This window comes from Gorilla gorilla, chromosome 1, assembly GCF_029281585.2.
Source record: "Gorilla gorilla gorilla isolate KB3781 chromosome 1, NHGRI_mGorGor1-v2.1_pri, whole genome shotgun sequence".
In the NCBI taxonomy this organism is placed as follows: Eukaryota; Metazoa; Chordata; class Mammalia; order Primates; family Hominidae; genus Gorilla; species Gorilla gorilla.
The window spans coordinates 94093522-94114385 of record NC_073224.2 but is presented as its reverse complement, the minus strand read 5'-3'; the positions used below and the strand labels follow the sequence as shown (position 1 = coordinate 94114385).

Sequence of the window (20864 nt, the reverse complement as noted above, 5' to 3'; positions counted from 1 at the left end):
TGCTGGGCTGACGTAGCAAAGATAAATGAAGTTTGTAGTGTGTTCTCAAGCTTCTCTGACTCCAACCACATCATGTGATATACAGCAACTAGTTCAGTTGCTAAGCAGCACTAATTCCCAATGGTCACTTAATCCATCTAGTCTCAGTTCTGCTACTAAGAAGCTGTGAGGCCTTGGATAAATCAGTTAACCCTTTGGGTTTGGGTTTTCTTCATCCATAAAATAAGGAAGTTGGGTTAGGTCTGGATCCATTTTTAAGTTGACCCGAGTCTTACCTGGCAGAAGGTAAAGGAAACACAGCTATTCTCCTCTCACCCACCCCATGCAGATGAGCCCCAACATTCTGTCTTCGCTTTTCTTCTCTTCCTTCCTCCTGGATCACTTAATCTGTCTCAGACTTTAATTATTGCATTTATGTAGTTGAAGTTCAAATGTGGATCTCTAAGACCAACCCTTCTCTTGAATGCCAAAGTCAAGATGTGTCTACCTGTTTTCATTCTAAGGAACCAAACTACTTATGTTTCAAACCAAACTCACAATCTCCCCTTACAAACCAATTTCTCCTCCACGTTAAAAAAAATAATAATAATAACAGGCCAGGTGTGGTGGCTCACACCTGTAATCCCAACATTTTGGGAGGCTGAGGAAGGCAGATCACTTGAGGTCAGGAGTTCGAGAACAGCCTGGCCAACATGGTGAAAGCCCATCTCTACTAAAAGTACAAAAATTAGCAGGGTGGGGTGGTGCGCACCTGTAATCTCAGCTACTCGGGAGGCTGAGGCAGGAGAATCGCTTGAACCTGGGAGGCAGAGGTTGCAGTGAACTAAGACTGCACCACTGCCTGGTCACATGCAGCCCAGACTCCCAGGCTTTTCGACTCCCTCCTTCTTCCCTCCTGTGCTAGTCATTGGTCAATTCTCAATCCTCTTCACATTATTATTATTATTTTTTGAGACAGAGTCTTGCTCTGTTACCCTGGCTGTAGTGCAGTGGCTCGATCTCAGCTCACTGCAGTCTCAGCTTTCCAGGTTCAAGTAATTCTCATGTCTCAGCCTCCCAAGTAGCTGAGATTACGGTGGGTGTGTGCCACCATGCCCAGCTAATTTTTGTATTTTTAGTAGAGACGTGTTTTCATCATGTTGGCCAGGGTGGTCTTGAACTCCTGGCCTCAAGTGATCCACCTGCCTTGGCCTCCCAAAGTGCTGGGATTACAGGCGTGAGCCACCGCACCCAGCCCCTCTCCACATTATTATATGTCCACATTATTTATTTCCCTTTCCTGATGTCATTATTGTACGTCAGGCTTTCATTGGTCATCCGGCCCCAGGTCTCTCCTCCAAAGCAACCCACATGCCAAGTTCAGCCTTACAGAGCTTCTCTGAGCCTGCCATGCCACTCTCCAAAGCCTTTCCCGGCTCTCTTGTGCTCACCCCTTGCTGGCATTCGGAGCCCTGCGTTTTCCCACCTCAATCATCTTCCAGCTTCCAGCTTTGTCTTCGATTACCTGTGTGTTCCTGTCCTCCCGCCAACTATTTATTAATCTTCTTATCCCATAACTTGCCTATTCAAATTGTTCCCTTTTCTTAGACTTTTGTCTGCATTCTTTCTATCCGACAAAATCCTAGTGATATTTCAAGAGTCAGCTCAGATAATGCCTCCTCACTCCAACAAATCTTTAGGGAACACTCAAATGGCTTGATTTCTCCTTCTTTCAGCACCTTGTTCTTTCCTTTCTTACTACCTTACCAACCCAGACATATATATCTACTATATCTTGTAATATCCATTATATCTTTTTTGAGGCCAAGGAACATGTTTCCTTCATCTTTCTATCAACTATAGTACATATTACATACTAGGAACTCAGAAACGTGGTTGAACAAATTACTATTATTAAGCTATTAAAACAGTAGTCTATTGAAATAATGTAATAATCTTAATCTCCTAACAAAATACTAATTAAATTTAAGTCAAATAAATAATCTACAATAATCCAAAAATGAGTTGAATCTTGGTTTACTCTTTGGTGTTTTGTCATTCTACTTTCGTGTCAAGTTTAGAAATAATTTTCTGAAGAATTTTGATTTTGATTTTAGTTATAACTTTGCGTTAGTAAGACCATCAGCCTACGGTTAAGGATATTTGTCTCACCTGTGAAATCTCACTATCTCCATGAAACCGACTGGCTTCGCTACATCGTGGGAAGGGTGTTATCTTTCCTAGTTGGAGCGTCATATGATGATGTGGTTGAAAACATGCACTTTGGCATGAGACAGACTTGGTTTGGAATTCTGACTCTGCCCTTGTTGGGGCTGCTTGGGGAATTTAGTTAGCATCTCTAAATATTAGTTTCCTCATTTGTAAATGGAGGATGTAATTGCAGGTGCTGGTTCTACTCTTGGAAGGATTCAAAAATTGTCATGCTTACCTGAGGGGCTCCTCCAAACCTGGGCGGGGTTTTCTGTATGCCTTATGGACCTACAAATGCAAACCACACTGACTATGTAATTTCGGGGGCAGATTGGAAAGCTGAAACAGAAATGCAGGGACTGTTGGTGCCCATCTTCCTGGCCTGGTGGGGAGGAATGTAGGAAAGCAGACTCGTGCTTCTCATCTTGAATCAGACAGACGACAGACACTCCAGGAAATTCCTTTCGTTTGGAAAAGAAAAATGCTCTGCCATCTTCTCTTACCCCAGTTTCCTACATTCCCAGACTTCCTAAAAGAGTAGACCACTGGGGTTCCCTGAAAAGCCAGCTAAGTCCAGCACATACGATCAGCCCCACAGCTCATTTTGGTTCACAGACAGTAAGGAGAGAGGACTTAACAATTACTGAGTGCTGAGTACCCACTATGTGGTAGGAACATTTTGTACATAATTACAATTATGCATCCTCATAACTTTATCACATAAGTATCGTCTCTATTTTACAAGTAGACACTAAGCAACCTCCCAAGATTGTACAGCTAGTAAATCTGAGTGAGGAAGTGAACTCAGATGGTCTACAAAACTTTTAGCATTTGTGGCCAGGCATGGTGGCTTACACCTCTAATCCCAGCACTTTGGGAGGCCGAGGCGGGAGGATTGCTTGAACTCAGGAGTTAGAGATCAGCCTGGGCTACATGGCAAAACCTTGTCTGTACAAAAAATACAAAAATTAGCTGGGCGTGGTGGCACACACCTGCAGTCCCAGCTACTTGGGAGGCTGAGGTAGGAGGATCACTTGAACCAAGAGGTGGAGGTTGCAGTGAGCCATGATCACGCCACTGCACTCCAGCCTGTGTGACAGAACAAGGCCCTGTCTTAAAAAACAAACAAGCAAACAAACAAACAGAGAAACTTTTAGCATTTGAGACCTTGAGTGTGATCAAAGCAAATTAGCTTTGTGAGGTGGGGTTTCCTTTAGCTTCTATGTCAGCGAAATTGTGAACCAACAGGATTAACCTTTTGCCATCTTAGTACTGCAGGGAACTAGCTTTCAGAAAATTGTTTGGGGGCTGGGCATGGTGGCTCATGCCTGTAATCCCAGCACTTTGGGAGGCCAAGGTGAGTGGATTACCTGAGGTCAGGAGTTCGAGACCAGCCTGGGCAACATGTCGAAACCCTGTCTCTACTAAAAATATAAAAACTAGCCAGGCATGGTGGGGAGTGCCTGTAACCCCAGGTACTTGGGAAGCTGAGGCATGAGAATCGCTTGAACCCGAGAGGCGGAGGTTGCAGTGGCTGAGATCATGGATCATGCCACTGCACTCCAGCCTGGATGATAGAATGAGACTCTGTCTCAAAAAAAAAAAAAAAAAAATACTGTTTGGGGACATTTGGGTCCTGTTTTCTTCCCTGACGCTGATGTGATGCTGATGATAGTGAGTGTTTCAAGAACCAGGAGAGGCTGGTTGTTGTAAACATTCCTATAAACATTGGCTCAGAGATTGTTAATGTAAGTTTTTCTGGAGCAGTGAGGTAAGCCCCAAGTAGAAAAGGGCAGAAGTATAGTAAAATTTGGTTGTTTTGTCAACTTTGTAAGACTTCAGCTGCATACCTTGTTAGGAAACTAGAAGCCGGAGGAAAGTTGTGCTGAGATGTGTAGCATTTGTTCTTGCTTTGTGTGGCCATTTTATTCCCATTAAGTACTGTATCCTTCACTAAAGAAATGGGCCATTCAGCAGCCCGCCTGAACACTGTGGCACTGTATATCATTATAGAGAGTTATATCCATTCAGAGGGACACAACAGATCAGAGGAAAGGAAAGAGGTAACTATGTATGCAGACGTGGAACTGTCCCCAACATGTATAATAGACAAGTCAAGGTGAAATGTATAGCATACTAATATTCAACTTTTTAAATTTAAAAAACTATGCATCTCAAGGCATGGTGGCTCACATCTATAATCCCAGCACTTTGTGAGGCGGAGGTGGGAGGATCGCTTGATTGCCTGAAGCAAGGAGTTCGAGACCAGCTTGGGCAACATAGCAAGACCTGGTCTCTACAAAAAATACAAAAATTAGCTGGGCATGGTGGTGTGTGCCTGCAGTCCTAGCTACTTAAGAGGCTGAGGCAAAAGGGTCACTTGAGCCCAGGGGTTCAAGGCTGTAGTGAGCTATGATCACTCCACTGCACTCCAGCCTGGGCAACAAAGCAACACCCTGTCTAAAGAATACAACAGCAAACAAACAAACAAAAAACCAAAAACTCTCAAACACTATAAATCCATAGTTTTTATATATGTGTAAACTATTTCTAGAAAATTACTCAAGTAACTGATAATTAGTTATATCTGAAGAAGGGTGATGGTGCGGTGGAAACGAGACTCACTTTTCATCGTGTGGAGCAGTGATTCCCAGTGTGTTCTGGGATTCTGGGGAGTCCTTGAGACCCTTTCAGGAGATCCATAGATCAAAATTATTTTAATAATAATACTAAGTTGTTTTTATTCTCATTCTCTCACGAGTGTACGGTGGAGTTTTCCAGAGGCTCAGTGACATGTGCCATTGCAACACATTGAATCCAGAAGCAGATATGATAATCCAACTGGGTCTGGTCAAGCCAAATATTTAAGAGATTTTAAAAAATGTAAAATGATGTCATTCTTCTCATGTTGAAGATAAAGTTATTTTTATAACAATTTTGAAGATAAAGTTATTTTTATAACAATTATTATTCAACAAAATTACTATTATTTAATGAGTTAATACACAATAAATTTCAAATTCTCAGTTTTAATTTCTTAACTGGGCAAGTATCAGTTTAGGTATAAACAACATCCCTCCGAGATCCTCTGGGATACATCCAATTCCTTTAGTGCCTGGTGTGCTTGGAAGGTTTCTGTTGCACAGCGCTGGACAGGAGTGCCAAAGAGGAAAGAAATGTGAATGGAACCAAAGTCTATAACAAAATATTGCTTTCTCTTTTTCCCAGCCTCCATCAAGGGAGACCTACAAGTTGCCTGGGGTTCAGTGCTCTAGAAAGTTCCAAGGTTTGTGGCTTGAATTATTCTAAAGAAGCTGAAATAATTGAAGAGAAGCAGAGGCCAGCCGTTTTTGAGGATCCTGCTCCACAGAGAATGCTCTGCACCCGTTGATGTAAGTAGGTCCAGTCGCTGAGGCTCTGTTACCACATGAGATTGGGAGTGGTGTGGCTCACATTGAATCCCCCCACTTATCCTGCCTGGTGTCACAGGGAAAGTTGAACGCTTGGTTTCTGTGCCTAGAGCTGCTATCAGATGAGGAGACAATGTATTTGACTATATAGGAAATCTGATGTGGACTGTCAATTAACTCATTTTCAGTTCCGTTGATTTGGTTGTGACCAGCCCTAGATTAGAGGGCAGTTTTAGAGTGTCCTGGCCTAGAATGTCTTCCTCAGTTTTGAGTGAGCCAGGGTATCTGGCCTCTTTCTGGGACTTCTCTGCCCTTACAGGACCCACTGGAATCTGTAGGGTTCCAGCGTCAATCTGTGTTTTCTAATATTACAATTTGTTTTTATTTTTTATTTTTAACAATTATTTTATAAGTTGTTTTCTTCTGGGAATAATCTGAGGTGATTTAGAGTAAAACAATACTTAATAGAAGCACTACAACCAGGATAATAGTACAAGAGTCCTGTAATTATATTTTGGGGGAATTAAATGTAAGAAAACCTAGCCCAGGGATACTGATTGCAGATTCGTACAGCGCTTAGCTGGGACTCAAGGCAAAAAGAGAAGCATGCTATATTGCAGAACTTTTATTAGGAAACCATTTCCACATATCAAGGTGGTCTGCTGCAGGTGAATTTTGGTCTGAATGGGACTTCTCAGTTCATCCTTTGGCAGGCTAAAATCCCACTGAGGATCTAGAACTGTAGCAATTTCTAGATTGTGTCTGAGACCTTCCCAGCCTGGAGCTCCATATCTCCTTCATGCCTGTGCCTCTAGCATCTAGCACAGGGTCTGACACATGGAGGATGCTCAGCGAGAGCCCTCAGATTCAACTTAGGCTTTACTGTATTCTGCACAGCTTCTGGAATGTGTGCTGAATGAATGAATGAGTGAGTAAATAATGTGAATGATTATTGGGATAAGGGTGGGGCTAAAGTGGTATTTTCTTACATTCCCCAGAAGATTTCTTCTCCCTGTCAAGATGCTTTTTGGATTATCTCCTCCTTTCTGTTTATTATCTAGGGAATGCCTCGCTGCTCTTTAGCTTCCTGGTGGTAATAATTCACTTCATAGTTTAATGTCTTAGGTTTCCTTCTTCCCACAGATTGCCTTGAAATTTGCCTTTTCTTCCTCCCTCCCTTTCTTCCTTCCTCCCTCCTTTCCTTCCTCTTTTCCTTCCTTATGATAGACTGTTGGTATGGGAGAGTTAAGAGGTCTTAACTTGAGCCTTCACAGTGTATATTTTAGAATGAATAATTCATTGCTATGCTTCACCACCAACCATAAATTATTACAGGGTTTCTCTATTACATGAGATTTTTCAAACATTATTTATCTATGATTTGTTCCGCTTTACCTTTCAGAAACTATCACTGTGGTCTTTTCTTCCCCTGCCACTGGAGTTGTTTTTTTTTCTTTTTTTTTTTTTTTTTAACAGGGTTTTGCTCTGTCACCCAGGCTGGAGAGTAGCAGTGTAATCTTGTGCAATCTTGGCTCACTGCAACCTCTGCCTCCAGGCTCAAATTATCCTCCCACCTCAGCCTCCCAAGTAGCTGGAAATATAGGCACACGCCACCACTTTGTATTTTTTGTGGAGATGAGGGTCTCACTATGTTGCCCAGGCTGGTCTTGAACTCCTGAGCTCAAGCAATCCTACCACCGTGGCCTCCTAAAGTGCTGGGATTACAGGCATGAGCCACCATGCCTGGGCACCAATCTTAAACAATGATTTGCATAAATTACTATTAGAATATTCAAGGCATATGCTATATATAGCCTTGTCCTGTGAAGCCTGATTTTGGTGCACTCCTCCACCCCCACTGTCATATTATCCCTGGAACTATCTCAAACACCTTGGCTCCTCCAGGAAGAGTCCTTCTGGTCACCAATTCAGGCTCATTCTCTTTCTGGGAACGATCAGACTGAGTATTTCAATCTGTTTAGAGATTTACTAAGTTTTAGTTTCTTGTGTTTCTTATTAATAGGGAGACCAAATAATTCAGCATCCAATCTGGAGAACTAGTGAGGACAGGAGAAGTTATTAATAGGTAATCTGGAACATAAGGCATACTCTGGATGGGTAGCCACCTGCTTTTCAAAGATCTTGCCTCTTTAATGGGTACTGAGAGCAGAAGGGTAACAACAGCCTTTGGAGATTGAACTCCTGAATTCTGTTCAGTTGTCTGGGGCTAGGGAACTCTGACACAGATTTTGTAGCACTGAGTATTTCTAACAAGCTGTGGGGGGCCTGTCCCCTAGTGGATGTTAGAGTTCCCAGAGGGAGAAGTCAAGACCACTGCAGCACCGACGGCCCCGTGCTTATGAGATCCAGTGGTGGTACCCCTAGTCAGTCTTCCTCCACCCTCTCCTTCCTCTTTTCCCTTCTCCTCCCCTTCTTCCCTTCCCCTCCCCACTCCCCAGTCTGCTCCCTTCTCTTTTTGATCCTTATTCTCTCCCTCTCCCTTCCACCACCCCCACTTCGGCTCCCTCTTGTTTTGTTTTCTCTTTCCATCGCCTTCTCTTTCTCCATTTTCCTCTCTCCCTTTGCCATTCACAGTGTCTTCCTTTCCTTCTCTCTTCTAAAATGGCTCTTCCAAAATCACTGGAGGGCAGCTCAAAAGAGCAACTCTGCCAACATTAATTTCTCCTTGAAAGGGAAAAGCCTGCATTTCCAATTATGACTTAGTCTTCATTAGTTAGAAACTGTCTTTTTTCCATAGCAAGTGGCCTAGGAATGGTGTGTTTCTCGCGAGTCTCTGGTCGGAGGTTCTGGTTTTATGTATTCTGCTGTGCACGCTTTCCAGGGCATGAAGACAGGGCAGGCTGGGGCATTGGAGGTGGGGGTGGCAGTGAGGATGGTGGTCTGGCTGTGACAGGAACATACCTGGAAATGTCTGCTTGTCACAGAATGGATTGCAGCTGAAGTAAACAAAACTCTGTGATCATGTTGCTGCATAAACCTCGATGTCTGAAATTTGGGACGATGGCTGTGCCAGGATTATTTTAGAAAGGCAAGCTCAGGATCAGTGTTCAACTAACCAGAGAATCTACAGCTGCTGTGGATGTCCCTCCACCAGAGAGAGAGAGAGCCTAGCAGAAACTGAGGAGAGAAGCTCTTCAGGCCGCTCAATGGCTCATGTCCGTAGTCCCAGCACTTTGGGAGGCCAAGGAGGAAGGATCACTTGAGCCAGGTTGGAGAGCAGCTTGGGCAACGTGGCAAGACCTTGTCTGTACAAAAAAAAAAAAAAAAATGCCAGGTATGATGGGGCCTGCCTGTCGTTCCAGCTACTGGGGAGGCTGAGGCTGAAGAATGGTTTGAGCCTGGGAGGTTGAGGCATGGTAAGCCCTGTTCACATCATTGCACTCCAGCCTGGGTGACAGAATGAGACCCTGTTTCAAAAAAAAAATAAATAAATAAATAAAAGTTCTTCAAAGAGGAATGGAGGGGAGGAACCAAGGGCTGACATGGACAATTCTAGGTAAACAGGGCTCCAGAAACATTCTGAAAAGCATAAGCTGAGAGCAGACTTCAGTAACATGAAGAAAGAACTGGGGAGGAGGGGAGCGGTCTAGAGAATAACATGCTCTTATTTGTTCATGGGAAACATAAACTGTGGACAATATTTTTATTTACCAAAAAGGTAACAAAGTTTATTGAGCACCTGTGATGTGTAAGGGACTCTGGAAGTATTTTGAAGGGATACAAATATAAATAAGAGATAACTCCAGCCTTGGTGTCTCATGGGCTAATAGGAAAGGAAAGGAATGAAAAAGAGAATTACACTCAAGGGAGGTAAGCATGAGTCAGGGCCATGACAAATGGTTGAAGGAAGGAAAGGACACTTGTAGCTGGGATGTTCAAGGAACACATGCTTTGAATATGGAGGGTGTGGAGCTTGAGCTAAGCCTTGGGGGCTAGGAAGGAATTTGATATGCAGAAGGAAAGATGTGGGTCATTATCCTTGGAGCTGACCTAGGCAATGAGGACCCAGAGTGATCTGGCGAACACGGACTGTGCTGGGCATGTGGAGTGGAGGGGAGGTAGGAAACGGCTGTCTACTTGGGGCAGAGGATTGGGTTGAGGAGTGGTGGAAGATAACACTGGAAAGGAGGACACTTGCCAGACTGTGGAAAGCCCTGACTGTTGGCTGGGCTAAGACATCTGGACAGTCTGGACACCATTTTAGGGATTCAGCACGTGTGTTTTACGTGCTCTAGCAGGGAAGGATGACTTTACTGTTAGAGATGCTCATTTCTGATGTCCCTCTCACTGAATGTGAGTGCAGTCCTGAATAAGATTAAAGGTGTCATAACTATAAACCATTTGGAAAACGTAAAAATATATATGCATGAGACACTTGGAGCAAGGATTTTCTAAGGTCTCAATTTCTTGTTTTTGCTTTGATCGTTATAGCTTATAAGAGTAGATTTAAGGGTTAGCCACAAACTCTATTACTGTCAGAGCAGATTTGGGCTGCTAGGTAGAATCTTATGTTCACTGTTTCAATTCTCATTTCTTTGTAATTTTTTGTATTATACTACATATTTTAGCCCCAAATTGTGGGCTGCAGGAACAATGTTGTTAAGTATTTCTTGCTGGCAGTGTTCACTGAATTGCTTCCTGAGCCTGAACTTGCTCAAACTTCCTGTTTTTTGGGCACAGAACTCCTGGTTTCTCCATTTATGATGGATGAGAGGGGTTTGGAGTCTGTCTTCTAGACTTTCATAGCATGTTTCAGGATTTCTCACTGATATCTAATTGTCTTATAAGAGACATTAAATTTTTTTTCACACTCAAAAATCCATGATCCCCTCTAGGTAAGGTCTGAGTCTCTGTCAAACATTTTCGCTTTTGTGTAACATTTAGCACAGTATTTATCAGGCATTATTTTGTTTGGGGGTAGAGGAGGTAGGTGGCGGTGGGCAGTTGGGACCCCCCGTACTTATGTTCTGCTCCAGTATTAAGTCTTGTAGAAAATGGTCTAAAATAGATCTTTACTATCTGAAATATCACTGAGTGAGAGCATTGGCATCATCAAAGAGCTTGTTAAAAATGCAGGATCTAGGACCTCAGACTAAATCAGAATCTGTAATTTGATTGGCCTTTGAGACTTGCTGGTCTCCAGATGTAATGCATACACATCACCTAGGGATCATGTTAAATGCAGGTTCTGACACTCAATTACTTAGGTAATGATAAAACAACCAGATCTTGAAGTTTTCTAACATCAAAGCAGCAACTTCCTTTCTAGAGTTGTCACCGGACACCTTCCCTCCTGAGAGTGACACTTCTGCACAGAACAGATGGTTTATGACAGGAGTTGGAAAACTGTGGCCTGCTGGTGGCATCCAGCCTGCCACCTCCTTTTGCAAATAAAGTTTTATTAGATCACAGTGATGCTCATGTATTTACATATTCTCTGTGGCTTCTTTTGTGCTGTATTGACTGAGTTGAATAGTTGTAAAAGAGACTGCATGACACACAAAGCCAAAAGTATTTACTATCTGGGACTTTATAGAAAACAGTTTGCTGACCCTAGCTTATGTGAGTGACTCTAAATATTTCCTTAAAGAATCAAATAGCTATACTCTCTTGCCCCAGTGGCAAACTTCGCAAGCTCATCTGAATCCATGGCTATTCATAGAGAAGCTGAACCATAAACCGTCATTCCCAAGCAACCAACAAAGGGTCTTGAGCCTAAAATTGGTCTGGATAATGGTACCACAGAGCCTGTGACTTTCCAAAATCCATTTAATATGTCCCTCCTCAAAGAAATGGTTATACTTTTATATAATTTTATTGAGCTGACTCCCTCCTCCACAAATTGATTTCATTAATTGTTCAACATAAGTTTGACTTTCCCCAAGAATTGGAATCAAAAGGAAATTCTGAGTAAAAGTATATCTGGGACCAAGGAAATAAAAAGACTTGTACAAGTTGGTTATAATACACATTTTACTCCTGAAAAGGTAGCGTTGGTTTTGGCCCCGCTCTGGCCTATTCACTGGGCAGACTGTATGGGCTTGGAGTCCTTCTTTTAATTCCCTTGGAGAATCCCACCACCTGTCTCTTATTTGGGTTTTTGAATTGTGAAATGATGGCACACACAAGCTCCAAGAATAGCTGCGTGTGTACGCCAAGCATACAGAGACAGAAGGCAGAGACTTAGGCCAAGGATCAGGAAATACAGAAGAGAAGCTGGCATGGAGGCATCTGCTCCACAAACACAGTGAAGCCGGAGGTTGTAGGAGGAGGGAGGTGGGACCCGTGTAATCACTGGAGGATGTGGGCACTCTGCTCTGCTCTGCAAGTCTTGGAGATCTTGGTTTTCTTTCCAGAACCAAATTTCAGAGGAGGTGGGTGTAGGAGAATTGAGATTCTTTTTCCTCATCCAGAGTTATCTGGGGCCAAAGAGGTTTAGGGTGAGATTCTGTGGGAATCTTTGCTGTAGCTCCAGAAGCTTTATTCTTACTTAGTTCCTTTTCCCTTTGTCTGCATAGTCCAGGACACTAAAAGGGTTTGTGAAGAGTCCGGGTAGACATAAGTGGGGAGTCTTCTCCTTAATTCTAGAGTCTATCTTGAATTCAACCAATTAAAGATTGTAGGAGTGAATTAGAGCCCCTTATGTTAAACCTTGTTTCTTGGAAGCCCTCCTGGAATTCCCTAAGATGCAGAGCTGATTAGCTTAGCTGGTCAGAATGTGAAGGTTTTAAAGCCAAAGTTACTATTTGGGCTGATATTTTAGACATTCTCTTCATTGGAAGAAGTACAATGTATTCATTCATTCATTCATTCACTCACTCATTCATTCATTCACTCAGTGAATATCCATTGAAAACCTATTGTGTAGCAGGATGCAGGAAAAACCTGAACTGGAGAGTCAGACACATCTGAGTTCAAATTCTAGTTTCTTGATCTGTGAGCTAACTAACACCTCATTCAGGTTTCCATCCAGGTGACATAACCACCCCAGCTTCCTTCCCTGAATCTGCACGTTAGGTTGGACATTTACTTCTCTGCTTTTGCAGCAACTTCTACACCGTCTGTTCTCATACCACATTATGTGGAAATTATCCATTTGCAGTCTGTCTCTCTCTCCAGATTGTAAAGTCATTGATAGAAAAGAGCTTCATTTCACATACTTTTTTACCCTTAGTGCCTGACATATATTAGAAATTAGACATATGTTTATTGCCCTGAAAAGAACCTAATTGTGTGGCTTAATTTCCCTAAAGCATGTGTTTCTCATCTGTAAAATGAAGGTGATAAAAACATGCCTTGTGAGTTTTTTGTGAAGATCAAATCAGATAATGTTTGAATGAGTGTTTTATAAACATGAAGTGCTTGCAAATACTAATAGTTGTTCTAATATCTGGATTGATTGGGATTCAGTAGAAAACAAGTAGAAGAGAATCAAGAAAGTATGTGGAGGTGTCCTAGTCCACTTTTTCTAAACTGAATAACTGAACGAGGGGGATCTGGAGACTTCAGCTTCTGAGGCACAGTTTGAGTGTGTGGGGTTGACACGGGACAGAGGACCCTTTCCAGCAAGCTCGATGTCTCTGCCATTAGATTATATACTCATAACAGTGGGGATATGTTTTATTAATTTCATTGCCCCTTTATTCACCCTAAGCATAACTAAGAAAGTGAATATGTAATAATTGGATTTCAATGGGCATTGCAAGGCCAAAGTCTCCTGCCCCACAAATCTCCCAGTATCCCTGGCCTGTATGTGTCTTTTCTTGAGAACCTGAATAATGGAACCATTAGATTGAAAACATAGATTGGGGAGAAGAGAGTGAGTTGAATTTGAAAAATGTTGAGTGTGACATCTGGCAGTCAAATATGCAGGGCTGAGTCATTTCACTTTTCATGTGTCTGTTTTAGCTCACAAACTAGACATAGAGCTCATTGTACAGATTCCATAGTGCTTAATGCTCTGGCTACCCCTTAAAAAACCTATAGAGCTTGCTGGAGGGGGTCCCCTATCTCATGTCAACTCAATAAATAAATATGTATGGATTTGTTGCAAAATACTGGATTTTCTTTTCCATGTAAGTAACAAAGAACTGCTGCAGATATTTGAGCAGAGTTGTAAAATGATATGAATTTTGCTGTGAGAAAACTTGATCTTGCTGCAATGTATGAAAAAGACTAGAAGGGAAAGAAGTTGAGGGTGGAGAGTCTTGTTAGGAGGGCCAGGATAAGAGCAGGTGGGCGGTGAAGGAGGCTGCGGCAGAACCATGCCAAGCAGAATGGAGTGGAGGGGACTTGACTACACAAGAGGCTGGTGACTCAGCTTTCTGCCTAGTATTAGTCCTAGAGAAGTCTCCCTGCTCTGGGAAGACCGGTGTCTAGCCTCATGTGGCTTCGGAACAAAAGCCAGTGATTGCATCCAAGGGAAGATAATGAGAAACACACAGGCCGTGAAAATCAGGAAAGCACCATTAATCTTTTTGTTGCAAAACTTTACTTTTCAAAGTCCTGGGGAAGGGTGCAGAAGCCTCAGCACGTGGACTTGAGCCCAGTACTCGGAAATGCAAAATGGAAACCCCCTAATAAATCACAGAACTGAAAATATCCAAGAGTCTGAGAGGCTGGGGGAGGACAGGAGTGAGAAAAGGAAGGGCGCTGGAGTACTGATCAGAAGATAGGAGAAAGCAACAGTGCAAAATGCGGGGAAGGGCTGAGTAGACATTCAGTTTAATCTGGACTTTTATTTTGCTACAAACTAATTTTATGAAGACTTTTTTTTGCCCAAATATTAAATATTTATTAATTAAAGATATTAAAACAGGAAAAACTGCTTTCATTCAATAAAAACTCTAGTAATTCTTCCTAACTCCAGAATGGTATGTATATTTTTTACCTATTAAATAATCAGAAATAGAAACAAATTAGACAAGATATGTGAATATCCTTAAAAATTTTCCATAATATTTGACTTAGGAACTTTAGTTTTATGAACGTACTCTAAGGAATACCCTGAAAAGGACAAAATCTATACACAAAGATTATACACAAATTTATTATAGAATTATGTACTAAAAAACCCTAAATGGCCAGCCTTGAGTATATGGTTAAATATATAAGTTATAAGCCTTTGGGTTTTGAGAGTTTTAGATAACACAAGAAGGTATTTATGATATTATATTAAATCAAGATAAAAGTCACAATGCAATATAAAGATATACAATCAATGATGTAAAAGTGCATAGAAGAAAACTCTAATGAAAATATGCCAAATTGTTAACTATGATGACTTTTAGGTTACGGAATTATGGGACCATTTTTGTCTCCTTATGCAGTTGAAAAGTCATAAATGAGCATGCATCACTTTTTCATCAGAAAAAGAAATGAGTTACATATTTTTTTAAAGGGAAGATATTGTAAAGGAATATTTGTTGACAGAATGCATTAAAAAACCTAGGTAATTTCCTTATTTCCCTGGGATTGTGAGAATTTTTTTACTCTTGGGAATATCTTTCCTTGCTCTTAGTCATTTTCATATGTTAGTCTTGTTCCTGGGGATAAAAAATGGTAAGTTTGCTATTTGAGCTCTGCTCGAACATATGGAGTAGTTCTCTCTTACATATACAGAATTGGTTTGACATTCAAGGTCTTTCAGAGTCAAATCCCAGTTGATCTTCCCAATTTCACTTCCCTTAGTTCCCTACGTATATTTTCTACACAAATCAAAAACCTTTTCAGACTTCCTATTTCTTGTACATGTCCATAACCTCTCCTTTCTGAAACTCTACTTGTTCCTGGGGACAGAATGTTCACAGAGCATGCGTTAAACATCATAAAGTGGACCGGGAGCCTCTTTTAACATAAGGCTGTGTGATTTTGACAAGGCAGTTAGTTCACCCTCTAGATCTCAGATGGAACACCTGTAAAACAAGGGACTATGTTGTAGATGGTTGCCAACATTCCTTGCAGTGCTACAGCTGAGTGAACCTTGTTCCCTCATGGCCCTAGGTGTGCTCATTCATCTGCCTGCACCTTGTCTCAGGTTCCCACTGCATCTTAAGTGGCCCCTGCCCACCCCACTGTCAAATTCGACCCTTCCTAGCTCATGTACCATTTCTTTTATAATGCTGTCCTCAGTGATTCTGATTAACAGGGACTTGCATGTATGATTTTTTTTTTTTTTTGCCACTCATACATGCTGCATTTTATCAAAACTATGGCACATGTCAAAGATACAACAGATAATATCATTTGAATAAAAAGTCAACTCCATGGGGAGGAAAAAACCTACTTAAGTGAGCTTTAGAGATAAAGGTGAACACTTCTCTAAATCCTTTGTTTATGGTCTGTTAATCAATAAAGTCCAATCTGTGATCCCCAGATACATAAGAGGAGAAGGATATGTAGACTATTTATGATATTTCTGAAAATCCTAAGAAAAATCACACACAGGCCCACAGTAAGTCTATGTTTCTTTATTTTGAGTCAGAGGATTTCTTTTTTCCATTTTTAGCCAGTATAAATTGGTTTAAACTTCATCTCTTGAATAACTCCTAACATGACCGGAGCCCTTTTCTTCCTTCAAATTTCCACAAATGCATTGCTCCCCTTTTTTCTTTTCACCACCCATATGTCCATGTTGGACAAAAACCATGAAGGAAGGAGGTTGAGAAACTGTGCACCAAAACGCCAAGAGCATCTTTGCCATGTTCCAGCACAAAGGGCACTGTTAGAAGGAGGTGATCAGAGTCATCTTCTGACTCAACCTCACAAGAGGAGCCAGGTTAGATGAACAGTTCCCAACTGTTTACTCTCCTCTCTCTCTCGCATTCTTTTTCCTTCTGTTTTTTATTAGCAGCACAAAAGATTTTGAAGTGCTTAAGGGCAGAAAGCTTGACTTGTTCATCTATGCAGCTCTTGCTGGGACCAAGTATGGTGCTAAACACAGGGTAGACATTCAGTAAGTATTTGTGGAATGAATGAATGAGCAAATGAAGGACAGGTGTGGCTTCGATGGCAATGGGTCAGTGTGAACTCCGGAAAGAGTATGCAGAGTTATAGTCAAAGTGGATGATGGATCATTGCTCTGACTTACTAGTTATGTAATCTTGAGTAAACCCCTTTATCACTGTGGGATTAATTTCCCCAGCTGTTGAAAAAATGTGTGTGGGGGAAAGGGGGAGGGTTAGTGATTAAAAATGTGTACCATAAGGAGCATGTATGTAAAATCATCTGGCACATGGTTGCAGCTGAATAGCTGTCATTTATGTAGCACTTCATTTTTTCTGCATTTTTTAAAAATTAAAAACCTGAAAATTGTTAAGTTGTACTAACCTCAAATCTCACCACTTAAGAATTATATAAAATAAGAAGTAAAATTTCTCTTCCCAGCCAACTTTTCTAATTCCCTAGAGATAACTACTTTTCTTAACATTTAAGTTTGATGTTTATCCTTCTTGACATTTTTCTAAAGTTTCATATATATATATTTTTATAATTATTTAATATATATGTAAACTCATGAATATATATATGCAAACTCATAAATATATATATATATATATCTCCATGCAACTTTGGATGGAGATATATATACACACATATCATTTTCAAAATGGAACTATTCATATATGTCTATCTATCTATCTATCTATCAATCATCTATCTATCTCCAAGTCAATTATTTTTGAATGATGGCAGAATCATTTGTTGTTTGAATATACCATATTTTGCTGCCAGTCCCCCAGTTCCAGTGTTTTGTGATTACAAACAATAATGCAAGGGTCTTCCTTGTACATCTATATCTGTAAGCTTTTGTACAGTACTTACTTTAGTAATAAGGCACTTGAACACTTATTATTCTCTTTACTCATAACCACCACAAGAAGAAAGGACAGAAATTGTTATTCTGTGTTACAGATGAAGAAAAAGGAGAGCTAAAGGGGGTAACTGGCTTGGCCAGAGACCCACACAGATAGACTATGGCAGACCCCGTGTTTCCCAGTGGCTTGAATTTTTGTCCAGAGCTCTTTTTGTCACACTGCAATAAAGCACAAGTCAACAGGAAACCTTTACAACCAGGCAGAGAAGCTTGGATCAGGGAGCAGGCAGTCACACTAAATTGTAGAAAAGAACAAACACACACACACAAACAAGAAGCTCGAGGCCAAACACATTTAAAGGATATTATTTGGAAGAAATGCACTGGTGGTGAGTGAGGGACCAGCATAAGAAGAGATGTCCTTTAACTAGTTACCATGTTTTATGCAATGTTCTCAATATGATATCCAAATGATTAGGATGGCTTAGATTGCATAAATGAGGCAGGAGAATGACAAAGGACACCCCCAGAACCCCAACAATGACACTACCCCTCTCCCTCAAGGGAAGTGTCTAGGGAAGGCCAGTCGGCATCTGGTTAGGCTTGGCCTTAATTGTCATCTTCCTCAATTATCTGCAGGAAATATTAGCTGTTATTAAAATTTGCAGATGCAGTCAATTGTCAGAGTCACTGGAGACCAAGAATTATTACTCAGAGCATTGGAGAGAGGCTGGAAAGAAAAAGAACAATTCAGCCTGGAAAAATGCAAACTAATGGATAAAGTGAGGTAGGGGGAGTGGGGGAAGAATTTAGAGGGATAAGGCCAGTAGTAGGGTGAGGCAGTGAAGCACTCCCCTGGAGTACAAACTTTAAGGGGATGCCAAAAACTCAGCTATCAAGATAAATAAAATTTTAATTCAATATTGAAAAAAAATCAAGTTGGCAAATGACAGCCTGTGGGCCAGCAGCCTGTTTGTAAATACAATTTTATTGGAAAGCCACTGGAAGTATAAAGGTACCGTGGCAGGGGAGATCCAGGCTAATTCTTTGATGTGAAAACCCTGGTTAGGCTTGTGAATGTTAGAAACATTAGACCTTAGCTTGTGATTGATGGGAAAAATATTTCTGAAGAAAAGGAATAATGGATCTGACTGCTTTTATTGGTTTCCTGGGGTTACTGTAACAAGTGATCACAAACTGTGTGGCTTAGGACAACAGACATTGATTGTCTCACAGTTCTGGAGGCTAGAAGTCCAAGATCAAGGTGTCAGCAGGGCCATATTCCCTCTGAAGGTTCTAGAGAAGCATTTTTCTTTGACATCTAATTTTTGATGGCTCTGGCAATCACTCCAATCTCTGCCTTGATGTTTACATACTCTTCCTTGTGTATGTCTTTCTGTCTTTGTGTCCACATCTTTTTCTCCTTTCCCTTAGATCCTAGTCATTGGGTGACATCCCAATCCAGATAACCTCATTTTAACTTGATAACATCTGCAAAGACCCTAGTTTCAAATAAGATTACATTCCTAAGGTTACCTATGAATATAACCTTAACTCTTTGGTTCCTTATTTGGAAATAGGGTCTTTCTTGGACACGATTCAACCTACCACACTGTTAAAGATATCTTTCTTGGACACAATTCAACCCACCATGCTATTAAATAGGTAGGGATGGGGAGAGATTTGACTTAGGTGCAGCAGAAACATTATCCATTCACAGAAATCTGGCAGCGGAGTCAGGGGCAGACTCCTGACATGATTTAAATACCTAAGAAAATATTTAAGGAAAAGTACTTTAGTTCCTTTGGGGCACAAGTATTATAACCTTTGCTCATGTCACATGGTGACAAATACATGCAGGATTTTTAAGGGTAGTTCTGATTTCAAACATGCAAACAATAGTGACTGGAAATATTTTTACTAAATTTTATATTCCTTTTATTATTATTTTATTCTTCTCAATATAAGCAACTTATTAAATTGTAACTATAACCGAATATAACAACTTTTAGATATTTTTCACAAAAATTCACCAACCGGGGAAAAATGTTGTTTGTAAAATGCAGTATTCTGATTTTTAATTTATGAAATATGGCTGTTATGCTTCTGAAGCCTGTTCAAAGGCTATGAAACAATGGAGATGACCGAATACCATTAGAATTTTAAGTAAGTTGAAATGTAAATGGGAATCAAATCTATTTTCTCCCATTTTCCAAACACATCACAGTCGAGTCCAAAAATTTGAATGTTACATGGCTTTTTAGTGAACACTTTTGTTATAAACATGCGTGTGTAGGTATACTTAATTGTATCAGCAACAATAACATTAGTTATTTTAATTATTGTATCACCAATCCTAATTACTAATCAATAAATGTATACTCAATTAATAATTCAATAATAATGGCTAATATTTATGAAGTGCTTATGTGCTAGACAGAAGAATTGATCCCTTTATGTGAATTATTTAATTTATGAATACAGTAATTCTTCCTTAGAATTGGTATTCTGTTTATTTGGGCTTGAAATGTTCTACATATTATTTTTCCTGCTTTTGGTCAGGAGTCACCAGCCCATTTAAAGACAGACAGCTGTATCTTTCTGTAACTGGGCTATTTTCTCTATGAGTGCATTAATGTTAACAGAGAAGCATGGCCAGCAAGCGCTGCTAGCACAAAGTGAAGGGCCCTGCTGTGATGAACAGAGAAATTGGGAACTTTATCATTGCTGCTATATACATTATCAACTAATAACACGTTTTTAAAATTCCTGAAAAGAGTTTGCTTTCTAAAGGTTAAAAAGGTTTAAGTTCTCCCTGTAATTTTGTTTATATAGATGATTTGCTTTGTAAACATTTGTTTTGTTTGTTTGTTTGTTTTTGAGACAGAGTCTTGCTCTGTCGCCCAGGCTGGAGTGCAGTGGCACGATCTCAGCTCACTGCGACCTCTGCCTCCTGGGTTCAAGCAATTCTCCTGTCTCAGCCTCCCCAGTAGCTGGGATTACAGGCATGCACCACCATGCCTGGCTAATTTTTGTATTTTTAGTAGAGACGCTTCACCATGTTGACGAGGCTGGTCTGGAACTCCTGACCTCGTGATCTGCCCGCCTTGGCCTCCCAAGGTACTGAGATTACAGGCGTGAGCCATTGTGCCTGGCACATCTCTCCATTTTAAGGCTTTGCAATTGATTGAATCAGGCTTGTTCAGGCTACCTAGGATGATCTTCCTCACGTAAAGTCAATCCATGATGGATTTTAATCAATCTACAGAACATCTTCACAGCAACACCCAGATCAGTGTTTCAGTAACTGGGGTCTACAGCCTAGCCAAGCTGACAGATCAGAAGAGCCATGACAACAATGATAAAAGAAACTGTTGCCCTCTAGTTTCCTCCTGGGCATTAATAATTTAGCTAATATAAACCCAAAT

The 20864-nt window shown here is 40.8% G+C and overlaps 1 protein-coding gene across 3 annotated transcripts in view; it reads left to right on the top strand.

Annotated features, from left to right (window-relative positions):
- The window catches only part of DDR2 (discoidin domain receptor tyrosine kinase 2), a 155001-nt gene that overhangs the window by 17556 nt on the left and 116581 nt on the right, over positions 1–20864 (top strand). For all 3 annotated transcript variants that reach the window (XM_004027794.5, XM_055364697.2, XM_063693340.1), the window contains exon 2: positions 5419–5582. The gene's annotated coding sequence lies outside the window, so the exon portion shown is untranslated. The remainder of the gene's footprint in view (positions 1–5418; positions 5583–20864) is intronic.